This window comes from Aegilops tauschii, chromosome 5 (assembly GCF_002575655.3).
Source record: "Aegilops tauschii subsp. strangulata cultivar AL8/78 chromosome 5, Aet v6.0, whole genome shotgun sequence".
NCBI lineage: Eukaryota > Viridiplantae > Streptophyta > Magnoliopsida > Poales > Poaceae > Aegilops > Aegilops tauschii.
Genome location: NC_053039.3, coordinates 579195237 through 579215862, shown reverse-complemented (window position 1 = coordinate 579215862; position 20626 = coordinate 579195237). Strand labels below are relative to the sequence as shown.

The 20626-nt window shown below is 46.6% G+C and overlaps 1 long non-coding RNA gene and 1 pseudogene across 1 annotated transcript; one reads left to right on the top strand and one right to left on the bottom strand.

Annotated features, from left to right (window-relative positions):
- The first annotated feature begins 10612 nt into the window (after positions 1–10612).
- Positions 10613–14812, top strand: LOC109761716 (uncharacterized; annotated as a pseudogene).
- A 3491-nt stretch (positions 14813–18303) lies between these two features.
- LOC109761722 (uncharacterized) lies at positions 18304–20302 on the bottom strand. Its single transcript, XR_012183508.1, has 3 exons — positions 19512–20302; positions 19332–19405; positions 18304–19062 (listed from the first exon to the last, which is right to left on the bottom strand). It is a non-coding gene; the product is annotated as an uncharacterized lncRNA (long non-coding RNA).
- Positions 20303–20626: the final 324 nt, after the last annotated feature.

Sequence of the window (20626 nt, the reverse complement as noted above, 5' to 3'; positions counted from 1 at the left end):
TTCGTTTGCTAGAGCTTTTCCAATGTCAAGTATCTATTCCTTAGACCATGAGATCGTGCAACTCCCGGATACCGTAGGAGTGCTTTGGGTGTGCCAAACGTCACAACGTAACTGGGTGACTATAAAGGTACACTACGGGTATCTCCGAAAGTGTCTGTTGGGTTGGCACGGATCGAGACTGGGATTTGTCACTCCGTATGACGGAGAGGTATCTCTGGGCCCACTCGATAATGCATCATCATAATGAGCTCAATGTGACTAAGGAGTTAGCCACGGGATCATGCATTACGGTACAAGTAAAGAGACTTGCCGGTAACGAGATTGAACAAGGTATTGGGATACCGACGATCGAATCTCGGGCAAGTAACATACCGCTTGACAAAGGGAATTGCATACGGGATTGATTGAATCCTCGACATCGTGGTTCATCCGATGAGATCATCGTGGAACATGTGGGAGCCAACATGGGTATCCAGATCCCGCTGTTGGTTATTGACCGGAGAGGCGTCTCGGTCATGTATGCATGTCTCCCGAACCCGTAGGGTCTACACACTTAAGGTTCGGTGACGCTAGGGTTGTAGAGATATGAGTATGCGGAAACCCGAAAGTTGTTCGGAGTCCCGGATGAGATCCTGGACGTCACGAGGAGTTCCGGAATGGTCCGGAGGTGAAGAATTATATATAGGAAGTCAAGTTTTGGCCACCGGGAAAGTTTCGGGGGTTATCGGTATTGTACCGGGACCACCGGAAGGGTCCCGGGGGTCCATCGGGTGGGGCCACCTATCCCGGAGGGCCCCATGGGCTGAAGTTGGAAGGGAACCAGCCCTTAGTGGGCTGGGGCGCCCCCCATGGGCCTCCCCCTGCGCCTAGGGTTGGAAACCCTAGGGTGGGGGGGGGGGCCCACTTGCCTTGGGGGGCAAGTCTCCCCCCTGGCCGCCGCCCCCCATGCAGATGGGTTCTGGCCGGCGCCCCCCCTCCCAGGGGGCCTATATAAAGGGGGGAGGGAGGGCAGCAGTATTACAGCCTTGGGCGCCTCCCTCCTCCCCTGCTACACCTCTCCCTCTCGCAGAAGCTCGGCGAAGCCCTGCCGAGATCCCGCTACATCCACCACCACGCCGTCGTGCTGTTGGATCTCCATCAACCTCTCCTTCCCCCTTGCTGGATCAAGAAGGAGGAGACGTCGCTGCACCGTACGTGTGTTGAACGCGGAGGTGCCGTCCGTTCGGCACTCGGTCATCGGTGATTTGGATCACGGCGAGTACGACTCCATCAACCTCGTTCATTGGAACGCTTCCGCTCGCGATCTACAAGGGTATGTAGATGCACTCCTTTCCCCTTGTTGCTAGTATACTCCATAGATGGATCTTGGTGAGCGTAGGAAAATTTTAAAATTCTGCTACGATCCCCAACAAAGCCATCATGTAATCTTTAGAACTTCAGTGACATCAAATCTAGCCGTCGCCGCAACAACAACTCGAGCTGGAACCTACAGGGGCACGACACAATGATAAGCAACCAAACACTTGTTGGAAATATGCCCAAGAGGCAATAATAAATGGTTATTATTATATTTCTTTGTTCATGGTAATTGTCTATTATTCATGCTATAATTGTATTGTCCGGAAATCGTAATACATGTGTGAATACATAGACCACAACGTGTCCCTAGTAAGCCTCTAGTTGACTAGCTCGTTGATCAACAGATAGTCATGGTTTCCTGACTATGGACATTGGATGTCATTGATAACGGGATCACATCATTAGGAGAATGATGTGATGGACAAGACCCAATCCTAAGCATAGCATAAAAGATTGTGTAGTTTCGTTTGCTAGAGCTTTTCCAATGTCAAGTATCTTTTCCTTAGACCATGAGATCGTGAAACTCCCGGATACCGTAGGAGTGCTGGGTGTGCCAAACGTCACAACGTAACTGGGTGACTATAAAGGTGCATTACGGGTATCTCCGAAAGTGTCTGTTGGGTTGGCACGGATCGAGACTGGGATTTGTCACTCCGTGTGACGGAGAGGTATCTCTGGGCCCACTCGGTAATGCATCATCATAATGAGCTCAATGTGACTAAGGCATTAGTCATGGGATCATGCATTGTGGTACGAGTAAAGAGACTTGCCGGTAACGAGATTGAACAAGGTATTGGGATACTGACGATCGTATCTCGGGCAAGTAACATACCGATTGGCAAAGGGAATTGCATACGGATTGATTGAATCCTCGACACCGTGGTTCATCCGATGAGATCATCGTGGAGCATGTGGGAGCCAACATGGGTATCCAGATCCCGCTGTTGGTTATTGACCGGAGAGGCGTCTCGGTCATGTCTGCATGTCTCCCGAACCCGTAGGGTCTACACACTTAAGGTCCGGTGACGCTAGGGTTATAGAGATATATGTATGCGGAAACCCGAAAGTTGTTCAGAGTCCCGGATGAGACCCCGGACGTCACGAGAGGTTCCGGAATGGTCCGGAGGTGAAGAATTATATATAGGAAGTCAAGTTTTGGCCACCGGGAAAGTTTCGGGGGTTACCGGTATTGTACCGGGACCACCGGAAGGGTCCCGGGGGTCCACCGGGTGGGGCCACCTATCCCGGAGGGCCCCGTGGGCTGAAAGTGGAAGGGAACCAGCCCTTAGTGGGCTGGGGCGCCCCCCTTGGGCCTCCCCCCATGCGCCTAGGGTGGGAACCCTAGGGGGGGGGGAGCTTCCCCCTTGCCTTGGGGGGCAAGGCACCCCTTCCCCCCCACTTGGCCGCCGCCCCCCTTGGAGATCTGATCTCCCAAGGGCTGGCGCCCCCCAGGGGTCCTATAAATAGTGGGGGGGAGGGAGGGCAGCAAACACACAGCTTTGGGCGCCTCCCTCCTCCCCTGCAACACCTCTCTCTCTCTCGCAGAAGCTCGGCAAAGCCCTGCCGGAGACCCGCTACATCCACCACCACGCCGTCGTGCTGTTGGATCTCCATCAACCTCTCCTCCCCCCTTGCTGGATCAAGAAGGAGGAGACGTCGCTGCACCGTACGTGTGTTGAACGCGGAGGTGCCGTCCGTTCGGCACTCAGTCATCGGTGATTTGGATCACGACGAGTACGACTCCGTCATCCACGTTCATTGGAATGCTTCCGCTCGCGATCTACAAGGGTATGTAGATGCACTCCTTTCCCCTCGTTGCTAGTAGACTCCATAGATGCATCTTGGTGAGCGTAGGAAAATTTTAAAATTATGCTACGATTCCCAACAGTGGCATCATGAGCCAGGCCTATGCGTAGTTACTATGCACGAGTAGAACACAAAGCAGTTGTGGGCGTTGAGTTTGCCAATTCTTCTTGCCGCTACTAGTCTTTTCTTGTTTCGGCGGTATTGTAGGATGAAGCGGCCCGGACCGACCTTACACGTACACTTACGTGAGACAGGTTCCACCGACTGACATGCACTAGATGCATAAGGTGGCTAGCGGGTGTCTGTCTCTCCTACTTTAGTCGGAACGGATTCGATGAAAAGGGTCCTTATGAAGGGTAAACAGAAATTGGCAAATCACGTTGTGGTCATACGTAGGTAAGAAACGTTCTTGCTAGAAACCTACAAACCACGTAAAAACTTGCAACAACAATTAGAGGACGTCTAACTTGTTTTTGCAGCAAGTGCTATGTGATATGATATGGCCATAGGATGTGATGAATGATATATGTGATGTATGAGATTGATCATATTCTTGTAATAGGAATCACGACTTGCATGTCGGTGAGTATGACAACCGGCAGGAGCCATAGGAGTTGTCTTTATTATTTTGCATGACCTGCGTGTCATTGAATAACGCCATGTAAATTACTTTACTTTGTTGCTAAACGGGTTAGCCATAGAAGTAGAAGTAATCGTTGGCGTGACGACTTCATGAAGACACAATGATGGAGATCATGGTGTCATGCCGGTGACGAAGATGATCACGGTGCCCCAAAGATGGAGATCAAAGGAGCATGATGATATTGGCCATATCATGTCACTATTTGATTGCATGTGATGTTTATCATGTTTTTGCATCTTATTTGCTTAGAACGACGGTAGTAAGTAAGATGATCCCTTATAATAATTTCAAGAAAGTGTTCACCCTAACTGTGCACCGTTGTGAAGGTTCGTTGTTTCGAAGCACCACGTGATGATCGGGTGTGATAGATTCTAACGTTCGAATACAACGGGTGTTGACGAGCCTAGCATGTACAGACATGGCCTCGGAACACACGCAATACACTTAGGTTGACTTGACGAGCCTAGCATGTACAGACATGGCCTCGGAACACGGAGGACCGAAAGGTCGAGCATGAGTCGTATAGAAGATACGATCAACTTGGAGATGTTCACCGATCTTGACTAGTCCGTCTCACGTGATGATCGCACACGGCCTAGTTAAACTCGGATCATGTTTCACTTAGATGACGAGAGGGATGTCTATCTGAGTGGGAGTTCATTAAATAATTTGATTAGATGAACTCAATTATCATGAACTTAGTCTAAAATCTTTACACTATGTCTTGTAGATCAAATGGCCAACGTTGTCCTCAATTTCAACGCGTTCCTAGAGAAAACAAAGCTGAAAGATGATGGCAGCAACTATACGGACTGGGTCCGGAACCTGAGGCTCATCCTTATAGTAGCCAAGAAAGATTATGTCTTAGAAGCACCGCTAGGTGATGCACCAATCCCACAGAACCAAGACGTTATGAACGCTTGGCAATCACGTGCTGATGATTACTCCCTCGTTCAGTGCGGCATGCTTTATAGCTTAGAGGCGGGTCTCCAAAAGCGTTTTGAGAAACATGGAGCATATGAGATCTTCGAGGAGCTGAAAGTGGTTTTTCAAGCTCATGCCCGGGTCGAGAGATATGATGTCTCCGACAAGTTCTTCAGCTGTAAAATGGAGGAGAACAGTTCTGTTAGTGAGCACATACTCAGAATGTCTGGGTTGCACAACCGCTTGTCTCAGCTGGGAGTTAATCTCCCGGATGACGCGGTCATTGACAGAATCCTCCAGTCGCTTCCACCAAGCCACAAGAGCTTTGTGATGAACTACAATATGCAGGGGATGGAAAAGACCATTCCCGAGGTATATTCAATGCTGAAATCAGCGGAAGGGGAGATCAGAAAAGAACATCAAGTGTTGATGGTGAATAAAACCACCAAGTTCAAGAAGGGCAAGGGTAAGAAGAACTTCAAGAAGGACGGCAAGGGAGTTGCCGCGCCCGGTAAACCAGTTACTGGGAAGAAGTCAAAGAATGGACCCAAGCCCGGGACTGAGTGCTTTTATTGCAAGGGAAGTGGTCACTGGAAGCGGAACTGCCCCAAATATTTAGCGGACAAGAAGAAGGCCGGCAACACCCAAGGTATATGTGATATACAAGTAATTGATGTGTACCTTACCAGTACTCATAGTAGCTCCTGGGTATTTGATACCGGTGCGGTTGCTCATATTTGTAACTCAAAGCAGGAACTACGGAATAAACGGAGACTGGCAAAGGACGAGGTGACGATGCGCGTCGGGAATGGTTCCAAGGTCGATGTGATCGCCGTCAGCACGCTACCTCTGCATCTACCCACGGGATTAGTTTTAAACCTCAATAATTGTTATTTAGTGCCAGCTTTGAGCATGAACATTGTGTCTGGATCTCGTTTAATTCGAGATGGCTACTCATTTAAATCCGAGAATAATGGTTGTTCTATTTATTTGAGAGATATGTTTTATGGTCATGCCCCGCTGGTCAATGGTTTATTTTTGATGAATCTCGAACGTGATGTTACACATGTTCATAGTGTGAATACCAAAAGATGTAAAGTTGATAACGATAGTCCCACATACTTGTGGCACTGCCGCCTTGGTCACATTGGTGTCAAGCGCATGAAGAAGCTCCATGCAGATGGACTTTTGGAGTCTCTTGATTACGAATCATTTGACACGTGCGAACCATGCCTCATGGGTAAGATGACCAAGACTCCGTTCTCCGGAACAATGGAGCGAGCAACCAACTTATTGGAAATCATACATACCGATGTGTTTGGTCCAATGAGTGTTGAGGCTCGCGGAGGATACCGTTATGTTCTCACTCTCACTGATGATTTAAGTAGATATGGATATGTCTACCTGATGAAACACAAGTCTGAAACCTTTGAAAAGTTCAAAGAATTTCAGAGTGAGGTTGAGAATCAACGTGACAGGAGAATAAAATTCCTACGATCAGATCGTGGTGGAGAATATTTAAGTCACGAGTTTGGTGCACAGTTAAGGAAATGTGGAATAGTTTCACAACTCACGCCGCCTGGAACACCTCAGAGAAATGGTGTGTCCGAACGTCGTAATCGCACTCTATTGGATATGGTGCGATCTATGATGTCTCTTACCGATTTACCGCTCTCATTTTGGGGTTATGCTTTAGAGACTGCCGCATTCACTTTAAATAGGGCTCCGTCGAAATCCGTTGAGACGACACAGTATGAATTATGGTTTGGGAAGAAACCTAAGCTGTCGTTTCTAAAAGTTTGGGGATGCGATGCTTATGTCAAGAAACTTCAACCTGAAAAGCTCGAACCCAAGTCGGAAAAATGCGTCTTCATAGGATACCCTAAGGAAACTATTGGGTATACCTTCTACCTCAGATCCGAAGGCAAGATCTTCGTTGCCAAGAACGGGTCCTTTCAAGAGAAGGAGTTTCTCTCGAAAGAATTGAGTGGGAGGAAAGTGGAACTTGATGAGGTGATAGTCACCCCTTCCGAACCGGAAAGTAGCGCATCGTGGGAAGATGTTCCTGTGGTGCCTACACCGACTGGGGAGGAAGTTAATGATGATGATCATGAAGCTTCGGATCAAGTTGCTACTAAACTTCGTAGGTCCACAAGGACACGTTCCGCACCAGATTGGTACGGCAACCCTGTCCTGGAAATCATGTTGTTACACAACGGGGAACCTTCGAACTATGAAGAAGCGATGGCGGTCCCGGATTCCGACAAATGGCTAGAAGCTATGAAATCCGAGATAGGATCCATGTATGAAAGCAAAGTATGGACTTTGACTGACTTGCCCGATGATCGGCGAGCCATTGAAAACAAATGGATCTTTAAGAAGAAGACGGACGCAGATGGTAATGTGACCATCTACAAAGCTCGACTTGTCGCTAAGGGTTATCGACAAGTTCAAGGGGTTGACTACGATGAGACTTTCTCACCCGTAGCGAAGCTGAAGTCCGTCCGAATCATGTTAGCAATTGCCGCATACTATGATTATGAGATATGGCAGATGGACGTCAAAACGGCATTCCTTAAGGAAGAGTTGTATATGATGCAGCCGGAAGGTTTTGTCGATCCTAAGAATGCTAACAAAGTATGCAAGCTCCAGCGCTCAATCTATGGGCTGGTGCAAGCATCTCGGAGTTGGAACATTCGCTTTGATGAGATGATCAAAGCGTTTGGGTTTACACAGACTTATGGAGAAGCCTGTGTTTACAAGAAAGTGAGTGGGAGCTCTGTAGCATTTCTCATATTATATGTGGATGACATACTATTGATGGGAAATGATATACAATTCTTGGAAAGTATAAAGGCCTATTTGAATAAGTGTTTTTCAATGAAGGACCTTGGAGAAGCTGCTTATATATTAGGCATCAAGATCTATAGAGATAGATCAAGACGCCTCATTGGTCTTTCACAGAGTACATACCTTGACAAGATATTGAAGAAGTTCAGTATGGATCAGTCCAAGAAGGGGTTCTTGCCTGTATTGCAAGGTGTGCAATTGAGCACGGCTCAATGCCCGACCACGGCAGAAGATATAGAAGAGATGAGTGTCATCCCCTATGCCTCGGCCATAGGGTCTATTATGTATGCCATGCTGTGTACCAGACCTGATGTAAACCTTGCCGTAAGTTTGGTAGGAAGGTACCAAAGTAATCCCGGCAAGGAACACTGGACAGCGGTCAAGAATATCCTGAAGTACCTGAAGAGGACTAAGGATATGTTTCTCGTTTATGGAGGTGACGAAGAGCTCGTCGTAAAGGGTTACGTCGACGCTAGCTTCGACACAGATCTGGATGACTCGAAGTCACAAACCGGATACGTGTATATTTTGAATGGAGGAGCAGTAAGCTGGTGCAGTTGCAAGCAAAGCGTCATGGCGGGATCTACATGTGAAGCGGAGTACATGGCAGCCTCGGAGGCAGCACAGGAAGCAGTCTGGATGAAGGAGTTCATTACCGACCTAGGGGTGATTCCCAATGCGTCGGGCCCAATGACTCTCTTCTGTGACAACACTGGAGCTATTGCCCTTGCGAAGGAGCCCAGGTTTCACAGGAAGACCAGGCATATTTAGCGTCGCTTCAACTCCATTCGTGAAAGTGTTCAAAATGGAGACATAGATATTTGTAAAGTACACACGGACCTGAATGTAGCAGATCCGTTGACTAAACCTCTCCCTAGAGCAAAACATGATCAACACCAGGACGCAATGGGTGTTCGATTCATCACTATGTAACTAGATTATTGACTCTAGTGCAAGTGGGAGACTGTTGGAAATATGCCCTAGAGGCAATAATAAATGGTTATTATTATATTTCTTTGTTCATGGTAATTGTCTATTATTCATGCTATAATTGTATTGTCCGGAAATCGTAATACATGTGTGAATACATAGACCACAACGTGTCCCTAGTAAGCCTCTAGTTGATTAGCTCGTTGATCAACAGATAGTCATGGTTTCCTGACTGTGGACATTGGATGTCATTGATAACAGGATCACATCATTAGGAGAATGATGTGATGGACAAGACCCAATCCTAAGCATAGCATAAAAGATCGTGTAGTTTCGTTTGCTAGAGCTTTTCCCATGTCAAGTATCTTTTCCTTAGACCATGAGATCGTGAAACTCCCGGATACCGTAGGAGTGCTTTGGGTGTGCCAAACGTCACAACGTAACTGGGTGACTATAAAGGTGCATTACGGGTATCTCCGAAAGTGTCTGTTGGGTTGGCACGGATCGAGACTGGGATTTGTTACTCCGTGTGACGGAGAGGTATCTCTGGGCCCACTCGGTAATGCATCATCATAATGAGCTCAATGTGACTAAGGCGTTAGTCACGGGATCATGCATTGCGGTACGAGTAAAGAGACTTGCCGGTAACGAGATTGAACAAGGTATTGGGATACCGACGATCGAATCTCGGGCAAGTAACATACCGATTGGCAAAGGGAATTGCATACGGATTGATTGAATCCTCGACACCATGGTTCATCCGATGAGATCATCATGGAGCATGTGGGAGCCAACATGGGTATCCAGATCCCGCTGTTGGTTATTGACCGGAGAGGCGTCTCGGTCATGTCTGCATGTCTCCCGAACCCGTAGGGTCTACACACTTAAGGTTCGGTGACGCTAGGGTTGTAGAGATATGAGTATGCGGAAACCCGAAAGTTGTTCGGAGTCCCGGATGAGATCCCGGACGTCACGAGAGGTTCCGGAATGGTCCGGAGGTGAAGAATTATATATAGGAAGTCAAGTTTTGGCCACCGGGAAAGTTTCGGGGGTTACCGGTATTGTACCGGGACCACCGGAAGGGTCCCGGGGGTCCATCGGGTGGGGCCACCTATCCCGGAGGGCCCCGTGGGCTGAAAGTGGAAGGGAACCAGCCCTTAGTGGGCTGGGGCGCCCCCCTTGGGCCTCCCCCCATGCGCCTAGGGTGGGAACCCTAGGGGGGGAGCTTCCCCCTTGCCTTGGGGGGCAAGGCACCCCTTCCCCCCCACTTGGCCGCCGCCCCCCTTGGAGATCTGATCTCCCAAGGGCTGGCGCCCCCCCAGGGGTCCTATAAATAGTGGGGGGGAGGGAGGGCAGCAAACACACAGCTTTGGGTGCCTCCCTCCTCCCCTGCAACACCTCTCTCTCTCTCTCTCTCTCGCAGAAGCTCGGCGAAGCCCTGCCGGAGACCCGCTACATCCACCACCACGCCGTCGTGCTGTTGGATCTCCATCAACCTCTCCTCCCCCCTTGCTGGATCAAGAAGGAGGAGACGTCGCTGCACCGTACGTGTGTTGAACGCGGAGGTGTCGTCCGTTCGGCACTCAGTCATCGGTGATTTGGATCACGGCGAGTACGACTCCGTCATCCACGTTCATTGGAACGCTTCCGCTCGCGATCTACAAGGGTATGTAGATGCACTCCTTTCCCCTCGTTGCTAGTAGACTCCATAGATGCATCTTGGTGAGCGTAGGAAAATTTTAAAATTATGCTACGATTCCCAACAACACTATCGTTGGATCCAACACAAGACGAAGGTTTGAGGGCGGGGAGGGAGGGAGGAACACAGTACCTCAACACGGGAAGGGGCTGGGTCGGAGGGAGGAGGGCGAGGGAGCGCGCGCAGCAGACGGAGCTGAGGAGATTCTCGCCGACGCGGGAGAGGTTCATGCCGCCGCCCTGGATCAGGAAGACGAGCGGGGAGGCCCCCGACTCGTAGAGCTCGCCGTCGCCGAAGAGGAGGGAGCGGCAGGGGATGAGAGAAGGCCAAGGGCGCAGTAGGCGGCAGTGCATCGCCCCGCATCTCAGCGGCGCCGTGCTCCCTCGGCGCGGCAGGGGACCATGGGCAGGAGCTGCCGCAGATCCGGCGGCGCCGAGGAAGAGAAAGGAGCAGCGAACCTTTTGTCGCATAGTCAATCCGACGTGGATAGCGCGAGGGCACGCCCATGATGCGCACGTTAATGCTTCTCGATGAGCCTGTGATTTTTTCTCCTGCTGCAACGCATCGGCCCTTTTGCTAGTGACTTCAAAAGTAAGCCCAGAAACATTTTTAGCTTACTTTTCACACCCCCCATGGTCAATATGGGTACCCCTATAAAAAGAATGATCTCATTGTCTTAGTTGAAGACAATGAGGTCATTCTTTTTATGAGGGTACCCCATTGCAGAGCTCGGCGGAGGTGAACCCATCGCAGGTCAGTCTTTATATGGACCTCGATAGACTTTAGGTCGGAGGAGATAAGATCAAGGCTTGGGTCTGGGAGGGAGAAGGAGCATGCTGTTAGTCCGACGAGGGAGGGAGGAAAGGAGGGAGCAGCTAGCTAGCTAGCTAGTCCGATGAGGGAGGGAGGCGGGTAGAGTTGGGTGTGCGTCGTAGTGGCGATCTGCCCGGCCCCTTTATATAGAACTCCAGGAGGAACAGCAGTGGGCAATGGCTGGTGCCGACGCGGCCACGTTGCATGCATGGTGCCCATCGAGCATACGATAAGTAAGCATCTGCTAGCTTGAGTCCTCAGTGAAGAGACAGGAGCATCAAAATCCAAAACCAATCCGCATAAAGGTGGCTAGAGACAGCAGCACCATGTCTCTTTGCAAAAGAATGGAATGGAACAGTGCAGTGCTGTGCTGTCGAGGAGGCACAAGCCAGTTGCGGTGCTTGCTGGTTTATTGGCACTCAAAAGTTGGAAGCAAGGAAGGCAGGCAGGCGACGTCGATGGGATCGGATGGGATGCTCAACACCACCAACGTTCTTGTATCAGTCGAATATATGATATACGCCGTTCCCGAGGAATCTGATCCGATTATTTACTTGGCGTGTTGAAAATTTGTAGTATTCCCTCTATTTTTATATACAAGGCCACAAACTCATATTACATGTACCAAAATAAAATTTATTGTCTTGTTTTTTAAACCCGCTTTTTTTATCGTTTAGTGAGATCATTAATACACCGCATGCATGCAAAGAAGGGATAGAAAGCTGATTGGAGTGTCATTATGACTGCATGCATGCAAATATTAAATAGGTTGCTATTTCAAGGAAAATAGCATTAACTTTTGTCTCGATTAATGTTGGTGGGCTTGTATAGATGCAAAGTGTATTTTTTATAATGACCTTGTATAAGTAAATGGAGGGAGTATCAGTCGAAAATTTGTTCTTATCGTTTGCCCAAAAAAACAGGCGCTGAAAAAAGTGTAGAGCACGCACAGGACTGAGCTCTGCTCCCTACTCGCGTCCAACAACAAGTGCCGCCCAAGAGAAAACAAACCCAGTCCAATGCGTCCAGCATCCAAGCAAGGAAGATCCAAATCCAAGCGCGACTAGCGGCGGCAGCGTACACCGGAGGGGAACCGATGGGGAAATCGGCTGCATCGACCTGGCCGCGCGGTGGAGGTGGCTTCCCTTGTTCTTTCCGGATCCACGGGCCGCACGATGGAGGTGGGGGGTGGAGCGCCGGAGGAGCCGCGGCCACCGTCTCAGTGGCGCATACAAGCGACTGGTTCTACTTCTAGCTAGGGTTTCAATCGGCCTACGAATCCAGTCGCCGCAGCCGCCGCACAAGATCAACATCGACCGAGAGGTGAGGACAGAATCAGCGCGCTCCCCAACGATCTCCTAATCGGAATCCTCGAGCGCCTCGACCTGCGCGACGCGGTCCACGCCGGCGCAGTCTCGAGGAGGTGGCGGCACCTCCCCCACCGGCTCTCACCTCGACGTCCGGCACTTCCACGGCACCTTTCCGGACGCGATCATGGAGGCGTTCACGGCCGCCACATGCAGGTTACTGTCTCCTTCGGCCGAGCGCGAGTGCGCTATCAAGACCCTCGTCCTCGACTTCTTCCCTGTGTCGGACGGCCTGAGCACCCTCGGACGTGCCGTCGAGGACCTTGTCACCCACGGCGAGACTGAACGTCTTGAATTTCATATATGCTCGCCGTACGAGAACAACACTGCTCCTCAGCGTGGCAAGCTGCGGCAGCGGTTCATGTCCTTCTCTGCTGCCTGCCCCGTCGCCTTCCGGTGGCTCACCAAGCTAACTCTCGATAACCTCGGGTTTGGACATTCTCAAGTCATCGACCTCATCACCTCTTGCGATAGGCTCAAGCACCTTGTCCTGAGTTAATTTCCGCTGGCTGGTCGACCACTCGGCGCTCAAGATTGACTCCCCGCACTCTGGGATCCAGGAGCTCGAGTTCTACTACTTTGTGTGCACACGAATCGAGCTCGTGTCTGTCCCTAAGCTTAGGAAAGTGTGCTGCAAATCTTGGCCCTGCAAGAACCCCCCGGTGCGCTTCGGCTACGTTCCAAAGCTTCATGATATAACTCTCCGTGCTATTGCCAAGGCATGGCAGGCGCCATTTGCTTTGAGTGAGTGCCTACCAAGGAGCGCCAGGAATCTGTCTAATCGGTGTCTTGGTTTTGGCACCCGAATGGTAAGTTAAGTTAATTTCGTCGTTCGTGCCACATGAGTTTCTTCTGCATGTAAATATTGCATGTTTGTTTTCTTCTCTAATTATTTCATCTCTCTACTTGTGTTCCTCTTCTTTCCACAGATTTGGGTTCAGCCGGAGCATCCGAAGCACCTCACTGCTACATTCCGCAACTTGACTTCTGTGGCGCTTATCAATATCTTTCCTGAGTGTGATCTGAGCTGGACCCTGTTTATCCTTGAGGTTGCACCTGCCCTGCAGAATTTCGATGTATGTCTGCTACTTTACCTACTTTGAATTTCATCCATATCTTACCCTATATATGGCTCACTTCTGGTAGGACATGCTTCCCGAATATTCAACATTAACAATGTACTAGGAAGTCGATCCGATTTTCAGTCACTCATCAAACTCTATTAGATGTAATGCATACCTGATGCATTGTAACTGAATATAGGGAACACATTGGTTGCGTATGAATGATAGTGCAACTCAAATGAAAGTTGTGATGCTCCATTTGAATTTTCCGGAGGCGGGCATGATTTCATAGGAATCCTCGAAACATATTTAAGCCTCGTTTGATTTGCAGGATTTGCATAGGGTTTTTGTAGGATTTAGATCCCTCTGGAAATTTTCCTGCGATGTTGTTTGATTTATCGGAACCAATCCTACAGGAAATCCATAGTTCAGTTTCATAAGAAAAAAAAGAATGAGGTCGAACTTCATGGAAAAATCCTGGCAGGAAGAATGAGGTCGGAATCCATAGTTCAGTTTCATATTATTAAATGCTCATGAGTTCCTGTGATTTCCCTGTACTACAATCACATAGCAGTTGTGTGAGAATTCATCAGTTTTGCTATCCCTATGGTTTCACTGGACAGGGCATCCTATTCCTCTAGTTTTCCTGTTCCTACACTTAACCAATCCTGTAAGTCAAATGAGGCCTCATGCGTGTTACTTTTGTGGAGGATTTAGTTAATGCAGATTCTCCCAAAAGCTCTGTAGAGAAAAAAACTCTAGAGAGGCCTAAACTTAATTAACCGCTAGTGTTGAGCATGTTGCATAATCTTAAATGGCAAAGATGTTTAACTGCCATTGTTGCTATGTTTTCCTGCATGGATTGGCTGCGAGTTTAATGTTAACATGTATTGTTTATTTTCTATGTCGGTGCATGAAGTTGTCTCGAGACCGGCCTTCATGTTTCAACATTCCCAAGGAAAGTGCTGAGAAGACCACCATGGTGTGGGAGCCATCCAAGGATTTGAAGCACCTGAACTTGAAGTTGCTCCAGATATTTGGGTTCGAGGAGGAAGACAAGGTGACAAACTACATAAGGCTAGTCATGGAGCGAGCTGTGGGGTTGAAGAGAATCAAGCTGCGTGGTGAACTCCCATGCAAGAAATGTGATGCCATTGACCCAAGGAGGTCCCAGGTGGATGAAGCTCGCAGGATTCGAATCAAGGAGCGACTCACACGTGGATCCTCCTCATCCGTGGAGATAATAATGTGCTGACAGATATGGCAAGGAATGCTATGTCGTTTCAAAACAATGTTCGCATACCTGAAAAATTGTTTACAATTAAAAAAAATCATAAATCTTAAAGAGTGTTTGTGACTTTCAGTAATGTTCACTATTTGAAAAATAAATGTTCATGATTGTATAAAAACATTCATGAATTGGAAAAGTGGTCACGATTTCAAAAAATGTTCATGAATTTGAAAGATGTGCGCCAAAAAAAGAAAAAAAGAAAAGAAAAAAGAAATAGGAATACACAAAATAAAAATAAATAAAAGGAAAGATTGGAAATAAAAAAAATTAGAAAAGACCCATCTGAGAAGAGCATCCAACCAATGTGTATGTAGCTCGGGGGGGGGGGGGGGTAGATAATGGAATCGACAATATAATTTTTTTATTAGACTTATGAAAGGAGAAAGGCGGGGTTTCTGCAACCGTTATTTCTTATTTCTTGAGGGGTAGGCATTTCTGAAACGGTGCCCGCTGCGTCGTTATAGGCCTGGTAGGCATTTCTTGAGGGTACACTAGGTCTAATAACGGACCAGCCCATTTTTTTTTCTGTGTTTAAACTTGGGTTTTCTATGGAGTCTGAAAAAAACTTGGGTTTTCTATGTTTCTTTTTTCTTCTCTTTTTGGTTTTCCTGTTTTCTTTTTCATTTTCTTAAATCTATGAATTTCATTTCAGTTTGATGAATTATTTCAAAATTGATGTTTTTCAAATTAGATGAACTTTTCTTTAAACTTGATAAACATTTTAACAAATTGGATGAACTTTTTTCCAAATTTATGAACTTTTATCAAATTAGATGATTTTTAAAAATTCAATGAACTTTTCCAAAGTCTATGAATGTTTTTCAAATTTGATGAATATTTTCCGGATATTGATTTAAAAAATTAAAACTTGATGAATTTATTATTCAATTTGCATGAACTTTTTAAAATTGGATGATTTTTTTTTGAAATTGTAGTTTTTTTTAAAATTCATGTTTTGTTGAATTTTTTGTAAAAATTCAAAATCTATGAACATTTTTTAGTCATGAAATTTTTGTATATGTCATTTTCCGTAATTGTTTTTACAAAAGTCAACGGTTGACCAGTCAATTATTCAGCTGGGACCGGTCAAAATGCAATGGAGCAACCAGGGGAAGCCAGTCACGATCGAGGGCTCGCCTCCTATATGGGTTGTCCCATGGGCATGGGCGCGTGAGCGGCTGTTCCTCCATGTGGCGCTTAAGCCGCCATATAGGTGCTCCCTGAGGGGTACACGCGAGGTCGCTATACCCGAAATAGGATCCGCTAAGGAAAGCAATGGGAAAGAAGGAAGGCGGCGGGGTGGTGCTTTATCCGACACATCAATGTCCAAGGCCCAAGGAAACCGCGTCATGGCATTTGAATCAACACGGTATAGGCGTATAACGTTCTCCTCCCTAACCGGTGGCAAAAATTAAAATAAAAGTAAAATGTCTATCTACTAGTATTTCAGAAGATAGAGCGAAAGGATAAGTGAAATAAGCAACACGCAAAATTTAATTAAACGAGAATAGGACATGATATTATTATGCCTGTCTGCAGGGGTGTGATGTGAGTCAGCTCATGTCGGGAGCATCTGTATCTCACCAGCAAGCGAGACGAACATACAGCTCGCCTCAGGCAACCTCATAGTGGGCGGGCCCTGTAGCAGTCGTTCCATTCATTTTCTTTCTTTCATTCATTTGTTCGTGTTTTCCCTTTTGCTTTCTTTTTTACTTTGTTTTATATTTCAAAATATTCAAATGCATATATTACAAAATTAATTTACTTCAAATTTTTGAAGTCTTCATTGCTCCTTTAAAAAATGATAATGCAGTACAAAAGACTTCTATCATATAGAAATAGTGTTGATGGCATTTAAAAAATGTTTGCACGTTCAAAAATATTGTTCATGATTTTTTTAATAATAATCTTGACAATGAATGTTTTCTTCACAGAATTTGTTGAAAGTGTCCACATGATTGAAAAAAATTCCATCGACTAGAAAGTATTCGTTTTGGTGACATTTTAAATAAGTTTACATAATGTAAAAAATGTTCATGTAGTTTTTTAAGTTGTACCATTAAAAATTGTTTCGTGACACTTAAGAGAAGGCACGCGCTAGGAGCCAGCTGACGAGCTTATTTCCCACACGCCCACAGGTTCCGAGTTAAAATGTTTAATAATTCATGGAAAATTGTTTAGTACGTTAAAATGTTCACCTGTATTCATGACAAAGTGCTCAATATGTATTTGGAACTGTCCAACTAGTATTTAAATGCACGGATGCTTCTGAAACCGGTGCATAGAAGCTTCCTAGCTGAAAAACCCGTTTGCTACGACTTTGGGCCCATATATGTATGGTGTTTGAGGTTTCATGCGGCAGAGAACCCCGTTTGTTTACTACGAACTAGTAAGTATGCACGTGCAACGCACGTTTCAACTAAAATACATTTTATTATGAAATATAAAAATTCTATCATCATATAAACCTTCTAAAAAATTTGATAACTCATACGAAGAGCATATGGTTCCTAATTCTATCATCATATAGACCTTTTATAGAAATTGATGCACCATGGCCACACCCCTTAGCTAGCGCCGGCAACCACTGTACCATAGATGTTTGTCTGCCACACATCACTGTTCATACTGTATCACAGAAACAATTTCATAGCACGATCTATCTAAGATTTTTCATAATTGTATCCAAAATTAACTAAATATAAGGTATACTATTTCCAATCAGAAAAATACCATTCCTATTTCCTTCTATTTGGTTCCTATGAAACGGACATTACAATAGGCACCGGAAATAAAATAAATTTGATATGCAAGTGTGCATAGAAATAAGTGGAATCCACATAAGCCGGTCAAATGACATAATTCATCTAAGTTGTAAGATACAAGTTTGTGCACCATGAAAACCAGTCAGAGAACTAACTGACGGACAAACCAGATGTGCAAGCCTAATAAAGGTAGAACTACTCATAACCTGAACAATGTAGCTCATTTGTGGCCAATTAGTGTTCATCTTTCCATGGCCAGGTCCGTATTTGCGACTATTCATTTAGAACAACATGCTTCTCTTGTAAACTTTCACAATATGTATGGGTATGTCATGTGCCCACATAAATCCTGCAACAGATTTTTAATCATTCTTAAAATTGCATGCAACTATTCAGGATTATAAGTTGAATAGCTCTTATATGAGACCCGAAAAAATATAATAGGAGCTAACATGTCAGCAAACACGGACTACATTTTATAAGCTGCTCAAGAACACTCAACTCTTTCACGTCTATGAAACTAAAAAAATTCTAAGCCATGATTAACTCCTAATTTCAACATGGTCTATCTGGTTATATCCTTCCCGGGCTTCACAACAGAAGATAATCTAGATCACGTACACGTACAGAAGAGCCAATATGCCTGATTGGTACTTCAGTCAACATGAAGTTGTTTCATTGATGTACAACTATATATTGGTTGTGAGGGCACCCATTCCCGTTGAATGAGAATATGCAATCAAGTATGATCATGCACAGATGCATTACCGATGAGGTTAGTAAAATCCAGCATGATCCAACATAAGTGTTATTTTCTTGAACATGCTTAGAAGCATATTATCATGGTGTGTACATCTGTATGCTCCAAAAAAACTGAAATCAAATGTGCCATGGCACAGAAATGTCATAGTACGCCCCAAAAAATATTTTTCTTCTATACATGGACACAGAACAAGGTCTAATCAGAGATAACAAAACAAAAGCATCACAAAGTGCATACTTATTATCTTAACCATGAGACATCAATAATTACAAGCACCAAGAAAAGGGCAAATTTTCACCTTTGTACATATGTCAAGTGTGTAGTGCAGACTGCTGGGTGTTGCTCTCTCCTCGATCACACATGTTTCAAGTCTGAACAAATTCTTCTGCATTTCTCCCTTTTGGATTGTAGCTACGGCCAAACAAAATGTGACACATCCTTCAACACTGGGTTGTAAATCTTCCTCCTAATCTTCAGCTTGTACCTGACCTTCCTCAACCCCTGCCACTTCTGTTTGGCATGACTTTCTCTTCCTCTACCACACCCTCTTCTTCCACCTCTACCTTTCTATCTCTGCCACTTGCATTGTCTCCCCCTTTACCAGATCATGTATATGTGCATAACCACAAACTTATAAGAAAGCTCTTTGAGACATCATAGTGACATTAGTAGTTCATGACAGAAAATATATTTTTTGCAGGAAAGAACAGTCTTGGTTGTTAAATATTAAAGAACAATCCAGTGATCATATCAAGAAGTCGGAGGCCCAGGATGCTCTGGTAATCTCACTACAAAATAGGAAGAAATAGCAATCAATCAGCGCCTTATGGAAATAAAGAAGAACACAATTAACTATGTTCTTGCTATTAAAGAAGCATACATAAAAACCAGCATCTATTGACAAGTCGGTACAATGACATTACTTCCAGTTTCAGAGAGCAAATGTATATAGCACTTCTTAAAAGGAAATATATATTATTTTTATTGGTATCTAATCACTATGTAGCAAGCATCAGACAGTCTTGCTATTTTGAAGTAACAGTAAGCAACTCCATACCTATTCGTTAATGTAGAGATGAACAATTGATTCAAGCAGACTCCACAGAATTCTTGTTTTAATTCAGATCGCTCCTGTAATAAAAATGAACTACAGATCAGAAAAATAAGTAAGCTTACTTGGCTGGAAGAAGTATGAAGATGAGATGATTCCACATTATTCTCAGAGATTCATTCATACCAAACGTGAGCAGAAGTCCATAATCAGGACGATTGGGAAATGCATCTCAAATACCAGGTTGCAGGAGTCGTGCACCTGTAGTTCTCTGGCTGCTCGGAACACAACAGCGATAGGAGACTTGTAGTGGGCAGGCGCGTCCACAACAATCAGCCTCGGTGGCGGTCTGTCATCCTCGATGGTGTCGTTTCCAGCTCGGTGCTCGATGGTTCCGCCTCATAACTCGTCGACAGCGTCCGTAGACCTCAAGCGGAGGCGGCGGCAGCAGCAAATCAAGCATGTGCGGCATCGGCGCCTACAATGTCGTTTGCATCCCATCGCTCACCCCGCACGGTGCTGTGCACGACGACACACTGACGCGCCGCCCCGTGCTTCCTTTACGCATCGGCGGGACACCACCGGCTCCCATGCGTGGCCCGGATCTGGCCGCCATGGGCCCCGTGTGGCATTCAGGCCTCACCCGCGCCTGGATCCGACCGCTGCCTTCCCTACTACGCGCCCCCTCCCGCCAGACGCTGCATCCCCTACAGAGTCGTAGGCCGCCGCTTCCCCTGGCCGTCTCCCCTCTGGTGGCCGCGCCGGCGACCAGAGAGAGCACAACCGCGCCTCCCCTTGTCTCCCGCTTGTGGCCGCACTCCTTCCCGGATCCAGCTTCCAGCGCACGCCGCTCTGGGCCGCTCCGGCGAAGAGCGTGCCGATGAGGGCGTTGTGCGGTCGACGGGGAGAGCTCCCGGGAGGATATTGGGGTTGCAATTGTAGGTCTTTTTCTGGAATCGATTGTGATTGTTGCGGGATAAGTGCAGAGGCGGGTGACAGAGTTTTCGTCCGCTCCATCAAACTGCTAAACGTACTTTTGACGTGGATTAGTGATCATCTGAAAGGTTAGATTCAAATTTGTGGGTCTAATCATAAGGCCGTAATTTTTTTGTGTTGTTATGTGGAGGCTAGACTGGGTGTACTTAGCGATGAATATGTTTGCTTGTTTAATAGTAGTAGAGATTTGGGCCTAGCCAGCGGAGGCGGGCCAGAAACCGAACCAAGAGCGCGCGAAGAAACGAGCCGCCATGCACCAGTCGATGGAGCGACCTCGTCCTCAACTGCTCCCGACGTGCTCGCTC